At 39.4% G+C, this 9,431-nt stretch overlaps 1 protein-coding gene across 3 annotated transcripts in view; it reads right to left on the bottom strand.

The window, feature by feature from the left end:
- Positions 1 to 9,431, bottom strand: part of ksr2 (kinase suppressor of ras 2) — a 136,275-nt gene that overhangs the window by 104,172 nt on the left and 22,672 nt on the right. The gene's annotated exons all lie outside the window — the stretch shown is intronic.

Raw genomic sequence — 9,431 nt, 5'->3', positions numbered from 1 at the left:
AAAAACATACGGAAAAATAAATAATAAGTAAGAGAAACAGAATCATGGTGGGGAATTACTTTTTTACTCAAAAGACAAGGAGAATTGCAAAAATTATTACACTTTAGTATTAGTTATAAATTATTAGTAGTATAAGTTATCCTCTGCGAACTACAATTTCCATAATCTGTTTTTCATTGTATTATTCCTTGTTATCTTTTGTAAATATTGCTTATCTTTATATTTTATTATTTTATGTTAATGTCTAATGTTGCAACAGCCAAATTTCCCAGCTTGGGATGAATAAAGTATTTCTATTCCATTATTCTAAAAACAATCCTTCAGTCCAGGACATACAAATGTTGTCATGTAAACAAAAACAAAGCCACAAGTTTTGGTTTGTTGTTCTGTTGGACGGAACACAGTCGACTTCATTCCGTCTCAAAGGAGTTCCGTTTTTTTGTTCTAAATGAGTACAAACCATCACCCTTCCACCACCGTGCTTGACAGCTGGCATGCAGAGTTGGATATTTGTCAAAGACTGCATTAGCCGTTAAGAGAATCAATTAAACTACTTCACTGAGTTCTGATTTTTAGGCACAAATGAAACATTTTTCTGCCAAACAAACCCGGTTCTGATCTTCACAAAAACATGTGTGTGGTTGTATACTTTGTGGTGTTGCTCATTAGACTCCAAATTGTTCAAAAAGGAACTTCAAAGTCTTTCTAAGATGCTTTTCTGGGAATTCTTGTGGAAAGAAACATTCCCATCATCTTATTTTTCTTATTTGGATTTTAAAAAAATGGTCTAATTTATTTAACAAAATATTTTTCCAAACGTTTATTAATCACAATTGTAAAAAATGTTTCACATGCAGTCCAAAAAGAACCAAAGTCTCTGCACTGTACGAGTTTGTGCTTGGAGAAACGGTGCTGTCCTGGTCGTCATGGAAACCCTGTGGTTTTTCAGCGCTGTACGCCACACATCCATCGAGCAGAAGGTGTTTCTGTAACACGTCTCCTGCAGTCAGCGAACACCGACAGAAACTCCATGAACATAAAACACTTTTTTTCCCCTTCTCGTCTCTGGAGATCTCTCGACTCCAAGCGCCCCCCCCCCCCATCTTCAGAATCCTGGTGCTGAAACAGCGGCGCTCGGCCCTTCAGAGCCGTGTCATGATGCAGAGTGGGGCTTGAAAGAGTGCTCATCCTCCAAAAGGATGCTCAGCCCAATCTTCAGAACCGCTTCATCCTGTCAGGGTCACGGGGGTACGCCGCCGCCGCCGCGCCATCAGGACGAACGGGGGGGAGGGACACTCAATCCAGCCTCTTCTATTAGCAGAAGCTTGGTCCACAGGCCTCTCAGAAAGTTCACATTTCTGCCACACGAGCACTAATCAAGTCTAATAAAGAGTTCATGCAACTGATGCAGACTGGAAGCAGCTGGAGGAGAATTGCTAATTTAGGAGGAGGGGGGGTTAATACCTGGCACATAAGACGCCAATTAGTATCATAGACTCCTAAATGAGGAAGTTTCTTGAGATGCTGACCGATCACCTTTGCTTTGAATGATGAGCTCCCCTTTCTAATGAATCTCCTGATGGGGGCCGCCTCTCCTCACAAGCACTTTTGGAGCCGAAACCAGGTGGAAATTATCTGCAAGAAGAGCCGTGACCCTGGATCTCAGTCACGAAAACGCTCCTTGAGGTAATTAATCAATTCGCGGAGACCATTAGTATCTTAGAAACAAGAGCCTCGCCGTCAGATCCACCTGAGAAGGGAGAAATGATGACTGAGGAAGAGAACGGAGCGCGCCTCACGGTCCTTAGAAGTTTGTTCTTTGATCTTTAGGATAAATATGTATATGTTCTTTTATAAACTTATCACAGCCTCAAGCATTCTGGGAGATTTCATCACACGGTTGTAAGTCTGTCTGATTATCCAAACAAGCTGTTGTAAACTCCAGGAACCGGGGTCACCTATCAACTTTAATAGCCCCTGAAATAATTGATTTACTTTCTTTTATCTGTAAAATAGAAATAACTTCTGTGACAGACTCCCTAAATAATATAAACGTCAACATTCATGTTAGGATTTTTCTCCTTATTTCAGTCAATGTCGTGTTTTAGCCAACATTCAGGTGTCAACACTCACCTGAATTCCAGGTTTAAGTTAAAGCTCCAGAATTTTTAGCAACTTCAATAAACCAAGTGTTGCAGTCCTACAAGCGACCAGCAGGGGGCGGATTTAAAAGGAGCAGTTTCCCATAGACTCCCATGTTATTAGATCTAAAGTGAAAACAATTCGGTAAGATCTTAAAATCATTGTTTTCTGTGATCTTTCTGCTTTTTTTAAAGGAGCCCATACCTTAAAAGCCTTTCAGAATAAACTATATCCACATTTATGATTATATATTACCTTTGGAAAACTACCGAACAATTACTTATTTAAAAAGAAAAAGTGTTTTTTTTTATTTTTTTGTGAACTCTTTTTCTACCAGGAAATAAGAGTGTCTGCTGTGTTTCACCCACAAAAGCAAACATCCAAATTTTGTCAAAGACGGATGTAGATATTGTGTATCTGCCTTTAGTAGCCCGGCGTTCACAGACAGAATGGGGATGGCGGTGGGTTCATTTTGCTGTGAAATTCAGTCACAAAAAGCAGATGAATATTTAAGGATTCATTGAACACAAATATGATATTTATCCAACTATTTTTAAATAATAAAAAAATACTCAAAAATGCTAAATTTAGCTTAATTTTCTTGATAAATCTCCTCCACAAAATATGTTAAAAACAATTATCAATCTAAGAAAAAAACGTTCTGAGTCGCTCAAAAGCGCGTGTCAAAGTCAAGGCCCGGGGGCCAGATCCGGCCCTCCAGATCATTTTATTTTATTGTTATTAATGACCCGATGTTATCTTGTGCTCATTTCTAACTTGTATAACTTGTATTTTTCACAAAATATATTTATATGGAGAGTAAAATATTGAACGTTATTTAAGGTTTAAGTTGATTTATTCTGGAATAATATTCCTGCCTTTTTATTATTCATAATTTTGTTAAAAGGTTATGGTTTTAACGTTTTAAAAATGTGCATTCTGCTAGCTTTTTGGACTTTTTTGGCATTTACCAAGATTTCTTTAGGATATTTTGGAGTTTAGCTAATATTTCAGCTACATGCTAACTGTTTTGGCTAATTTAGGCTTTTTTCCCAGTTTTTTAGTCCATTTTGGTTTTTCGCTAATATTTCAGCTACATGCTAGATTTTCTGGCTAAACTACGTTTTTTTTTTTCTTTTTAGGCTAATTTGGCATTTAGCTAATATATTAGCAAGCTATCAGCTTCAGCATTTTCAGCTATTAATTTCAGCATCTTTCATCTTACAGCATTCACACTAGCATTATCGCAGGTAATACTATATATCTAGTTCATAATCATCTTATAAAATTATGGTTTTAAAGTTTTAAAAGGGTAGTTTTAGAGTGTTCAATAAATGTTTATCTTGTTCGGCCTGCAACCTAAGGTGTGTTTTGCATTTTGGTCCCTTGTGTGATTGAGTTTTACACTCCTGCTCTAAAGTTCACTGATCCACTGAACGACAACAAAGAGCTCACTCAAAGTCCGGTTTGAGTTTTCTTAAAGAAATCCAGACCGTAAACATATTTTCAAGCGGCTTTTGTCATCTCTCCACAGACGGACGTGTTCTCTCCTTTCACCTGAACGTTTCAGCCCAAACAATGCAGCCGAGGTTCTGCCAACAGCTCCTCCATCACGCTGATCGAATCCCGCCTCCATTAACGGGGGAAATTTAACGTGCTTTGAGCACGGCCGATAACAGCCTCATAATTAGACTAATTACCCTCAGATATGTTGCTTCTGTGGGGTAAATGGCAGTGAAATGCCACCGTAGCTGGTCTGTCTCGCTGCCATTGTAAACAGGATTTGGTGAAAAGGGCAGCCACTGCGTCCGGAAAAGCAGCGACGGAGGGGAATTTTCTTGTCCTGTAAGCACTCAAAGTTGGACTTTACTAATTCATTAACAGTCATTAACCCCCCAGGAAGAGTTTGGGATGAGTCGGTTGTTTCTTTTCTGTAGCATCTGAGGGTTTCTTCACCTCCTTCTGTCGTCACTTATTTCTCCTAATTCATTATTCCCTCTCCACCCCCCACACCTTCTTTCCCTCTCCTTTCATATCTTCCCCTCTTTTTTAGGATGGCATTTGAAGCCAATTAGGTGTTTATATGCATGCAAAGCTGCTGGCTTCCTTTCAGCTGTCAGAGAGCGCCGGCACAGAAGAGGCCTGTCGTGCAAAGATCAACACTATTACCCCGAGCAGCACAAGGACTCCAATTCCAGATATCGTCCGTGTGAAAATGGTTTGTAGGACTCGTCTGGAGGGCCGGCCGGCGTAATGTGTGCATATTGCAGCTGCCTCGACATTGCATGACTCATCTTCGAGAACCGCAAAGCCAAAAAATAAATAAATAAAAATCCAGCTTCGTCGTTTTTTTGTGGAGCAACAAACTTGTAACATTTCCATCCCTGTTAGCTTCACCAGCGTCACTGGGATGTTTGGATGCAGCGCTGCGTCTCCGTCTGAGTAGAAGGACGCTGCAAAGTGCCTCTCAGCGCTCTGGTGGCGGTGGTGTGGCCCGTTCACACATTTCAAGCAAGTGTCCCTGTTAGAGAGCCCATTAGTGGCTCTGTGAGGCCAGACCTCGGCTTTGGAGAGCCAGAAGAAGCGAGGGACGGAAGGACGAGCTACGAACGAGGACGAGAAGTCACCGAAATACGCCGGGAAAAAGTCAAGAAATGATAAAAAAAAGAACAGACCTGTAAGGTTTCGTGTTTTCATGATATGATAAATCGATTTCACTTTTTCTTTAGTGATGAATATTCAATGGAATAGAGCAGCAACAGGTTTCCAGCTCGTGGATGCTCACTGGGTTTTATCCATTCCCAAACGAGTCCAGAAATAATTATGCAGAACCTTCAGAATTTTCTGAGAGCGAAATGACGAGCAGCAGAAGCTTGACAGCATCTGGACGACTTTCATCTCTACTCACTTTCCCAGAGGTCAGCGACCTTAAAGGGTAACCAAACCATAAATCGACTTTTGTCTGTTGACCTCTATAAATGGGCTTTTAAAAGTGGTGCTTGTTGGCCAAATTTTTGACAACTTAAAACAAACTTGAAAATATAGTCAAAAACCATCTAGTTATTTTGGCTAATTTGGGCTTTTTTTAGGCTGTTTTGAAGTTTGGCTATTTTTTTCCACTATATGGTAGCTGTTTTGACTAACCTATGTGTTTTTTTAGGCTAATTTGGCATTTAGCTAAAATTTTAGCTGGCTATCAGCTTCAGCATTTTCAGTCATCAGCTTCAGTGTTTTTAGTTATTAATTTCAGCATCTTCAGCCATCAGCACTAACATCTTCAGCAGCCAAATTCCCCTTACAGCATTCACACTAGTATTATCACCGGTAATGCTATATATATCTAGCTCATAATTATGTTAAAAGTTACAGTTTTAAAATGTAGTTTTAGAATGTTTGAGTTAGTGGGGGTTAGATGAACTGAACCCACTTTCGTTGCATTTTTTAAAGGCAGTGAATCCACAGTTCCTCAACCTCTTCAGCAGCAGCGTACCATCAGGGCCTTAAAATTATCTGAAAAGTAGTATCTAAACCAGAGACATGTTGTTTTAATATATATAACTTTTTTCAAAATATATTTTAGAGCATTGCAGCTGTTCTGTCAGCTTCTCTCACAGTCCTGGCTGTTTATTTCCCATTAAAGTTTCTAACCAATCAGATTTTAGTCCTCACTTGTTGCTAGGTTCATGAAAGTCTGCCTTACGCTCACACAGTCCGGTTTGTGGCGGCTTTCCATAAAAAACCCTGTTGATTCAACCATATCCATATACGGATTACGTTTATCAATCAGAATTTGAGTTTAAGTCTCTATATTTTTGTGAAGATGGAAGATAATCGCCTCTGATTGGATGGTCAAAGGTCGCGCTACCAAAAGCTAACTTCTTTAGTACTTCAGGCCGTAGGCAGTAGCTGTGCATGATTTTTGTTTGAATCACTCGTTGTTTTTCAGTTAACAGTATAAAAAGAAGGTAGAGAAGTTGATTTTGTTGCCGATTTAATGCAAAAGCCATTTTTAAGATGGACTTTTCCGGAAAAATTGGACATCGTCAAAAAAGGTCGACAAACCCCAAAGCTAGCAGTTCCAGCAGTTTTATCTGGTAGGGGTAACAACAAACAGGATTCCACGCCGCCACTGAACGCACCACAACTGCTCCAAACACATTCAAGACCAGCAGCTTCACAGTAGAATTCATTCATTATTGTTAGAGTTTCATCTGATTGTGTTATACTTTATATGTTGCTTTTGCTTTTATACATAAACCTGACTGATTAAAGTTAAAGCTGAAGATGTTTGTCCAGGAAAAGGTTTTCCTTCTTCTCTGCAGATCATTTCTGTCATGTTTTGATCCGTAAAAGCCGCCAAAAAAGCTGCAGGCTGTCAAAAACTCAAAACATGTCGTTCACGTTCTGCTGAGGAGAAGTCGGGCCGGGCGAACATTTGAATCAGTACGAATCGTCGTCAAATATTTCCCTTTTCGTCGACTCAAAAGTTGTGTCTGGATTGATTCAAGAACTTTGCTTGAAGACGTGACCGGAACGGACACCTCTAAATCCTCCAGAGTGTTTCAGTCACAAGGAGTCAGGACTCACGGTAAAACACTGCACATTCAGGTCACTGCTGCAGGGAAACACCTCTCAGGAGACGGAGAGAGGAGCTCTCCTGTTGCGTGGCCTCGATTGGGTTTTCGGAGCCTCCCAGCCATCGAAGTCTCGGAAGGATCTGTGGTTAACCCCGAGTGTCTGTCCCCGCCGCTCTACCAAGCACAGCAATTCACTGTGAATCCATCATCATTTCCTCCTTAAACCCCAAACCTTTCAGGTTGGTCTGGCTGTATTTGATGTAAAATTTAAACCTGGATTTCTGCGAGCGTCTGTCTAAAATGGATGTTGCATTAGTTGTGCTTCATCTCTGTCTCAATAGATTTGGTCGACGTGCAGCAGAGAATTTTTAGAACTGCTTCAACAACATCAGGATCACTGACTCACCGCTGGCTGCCGTTTCTCCCTAATCTGGGTTCTGGTGCTTCAGATTTCCTCCGGCGCTGCAGATTAGGCCAGTACTTATTTATGTCTGTTAGAAACAGAGGTTTTTGGCGGCCTTTCTAACCATATGTTCAAGCGAACATGCTTAAAAAATAATTTGAAAACTTATTTTATGTAAAATGCCACACTGTTCTAAATTCAAACTGAAAAAAAGAGGATTTTTTTGGGGAGAAAACTGAACAAAACTCCTTCTTGAGTCATTACAAAGGCAGGAAAATTATTAATAAAATGAGTAACCACTAATTACATATTTATTCAGAGAAATTTATTTCAATGGACATCTGTTAATGGAGAAAAAGGAATAAGAAGTGTTACCAAACACAGTTTTTAAATGGTACTCGACTGCCCCCTACTGGTTCCCTTGGTATTTATGTCAAATCTGTTCTTCTACTGCCATCTGGTGGAGGAACGAGACACTGCATACATGGCAAAACTAGTTTGTACAAAAAATATTTTTCATTTGCAACCAAATTATAGATAATAAAAGAAAAATATTTTCTGAAAAATAATTGTCATTTTATATATCATTAAGTTAAAAAAATCAAATAACAGAAGTTTAATTAACACCTTTAAAAACAAGTTATGATAATAAAATAAGCATATATCCAGTGTAAAATGAAACCTAACAACAATAAATATTTAATATATTTTTAATAAAATTTAAAATCTAATAAATTAGATATAAAATAAACAATAAAAAGTAAAAAAAAGTACATCTAATTTTTTTAATCCTTTCACTTTCTTCTGTTAAAAATGACCATTGTTCCATAAGATAATATAATTAAATAGCCTCAGACATTTAATTTTTTATTTTGCTACCCTTGCAGAAAGTCTAGACTCTGCAACAATCAAGTCATGAAAAGAAATGCTCTTCTTTATACTAATACTAACAAATATAACTACCCGATAATTCTGTTAAATGTGTCTGTTTCAACCCATACAATATTTTTAGTCCAAAAAACTCAATTGTGTATTTACATAAACATTTTTGCAATGAAAGTTTTATTTTTTAATCCATATACAGAATAGTTTTATAGAATTTCAAGTATTTTCTGTTTCCATCAGAACATCTAAGGCTTGAATTATGACATCCAGATTCTGCCTCTTTTTTAATTCCTCTTTTATTGGTAAATTCATTTTATTTTATTTGGAGTGCAAGTTTTGCCCAAAAGCCTCAAAGTTTTGTTTTGTTGCCATTATTGTGTTAGCAAAATATTCCTAAAATGTTGAAGCTTCATAAGATCAAATCAAAATAAGCCTATCATAACAGTATATAATCCTCAGATTGTCTTCATAAGAACTTTATGTTTTGGTAAATATGTGTACATATGTTGACCCTTTCTACTTTACTCTGGGCTCAATGATTAGTGTCTTGCCCAAGGACACTCCAACGTGAGGGCCAAGGCGGGAACCGAACCTGCGATCTTCCAATCAGAGGTCGACCGCTCCCCCACTTTAACCTTTTAAAGAAGGACTGTTCTAATAAGCCCTGCAACAGTTAAAATATAAAAGTCCCATCAATTGTCATGCAACAAGGTGTGTGAAATTTGACCCATCCCCTGAGGGAGGGGTGAGCTGTAGACACAGCTGCGCTCAGGAACCCTTTGGGGTTGGACTGGGTCCCATTTTTAGAGTCTTTGTTATGACTCTGCCGGGATTTGAACTCACGACCTTCCAGTCTCAGGGCGACACTCTACCACCAGGTCACTGAGCTGATTAGTAGGCAGCCTGTTTGGCGTGTACCATGTCTTCAGCCAAACAATAGTTGGGTTGGCTCAGGCAACCATGTGACCCCTAAGACTACGGTCACATATCCCGAAATGCCGCAGCCACCGATCTAAATGCTACTTTTTCGGCAAAATCGTCAGGCGGCCGCGCAGCGGCGGTATTTGTAATCAGGATGCAGCAGTCGAATTTTTATGTGGAAGATTCAAGTAGAAAAAGGTTAAAATTTTACGGCGATCTGATGATTTTTTTGACAGATTTGCACATTTGGAGGTGGCAGGTGAGTGACAGGATGACAGGAGGGCAGCATTGGGGTCATTAACTAATACGAGAGTCTTCAACGTCCCTAAAATCATCTGATGATCCGCTGATTTCAGATTGCCACCCTCCTGCCCCCGTGCTGCCGTCCTACTGCCACTCGTACGGTAGCAGTCTGGGCCTTTACGGGGCTGTTGACATTGACCAGACGTCAATCTGGCGATCCAAATGAGGAGACGGCATCGATGCTGCACAGAACTCATCAT

The sequence above is a fragment of the Oryzias melastigma genome, linkage group LG9 (assembly GCF_002922805.2).
Source record: "Oryzias melastigma strain HK-1 linkage group LG9, ASM292280v2, whole genome shotgun sequence".
In the NCBI taxonomy this organism is placed as follows: Eukaryota; Metazoa; Chordata; class Actinopteri; order Beloniformes; family Adrianichthyidae; genus Oryzias; species Oryzias melastigma.
The sequence above is the reverse complement of the archived record's forward strand: the minus strand, read 5'-3'. Positions and strand labels throughout refer to the sequence as shown.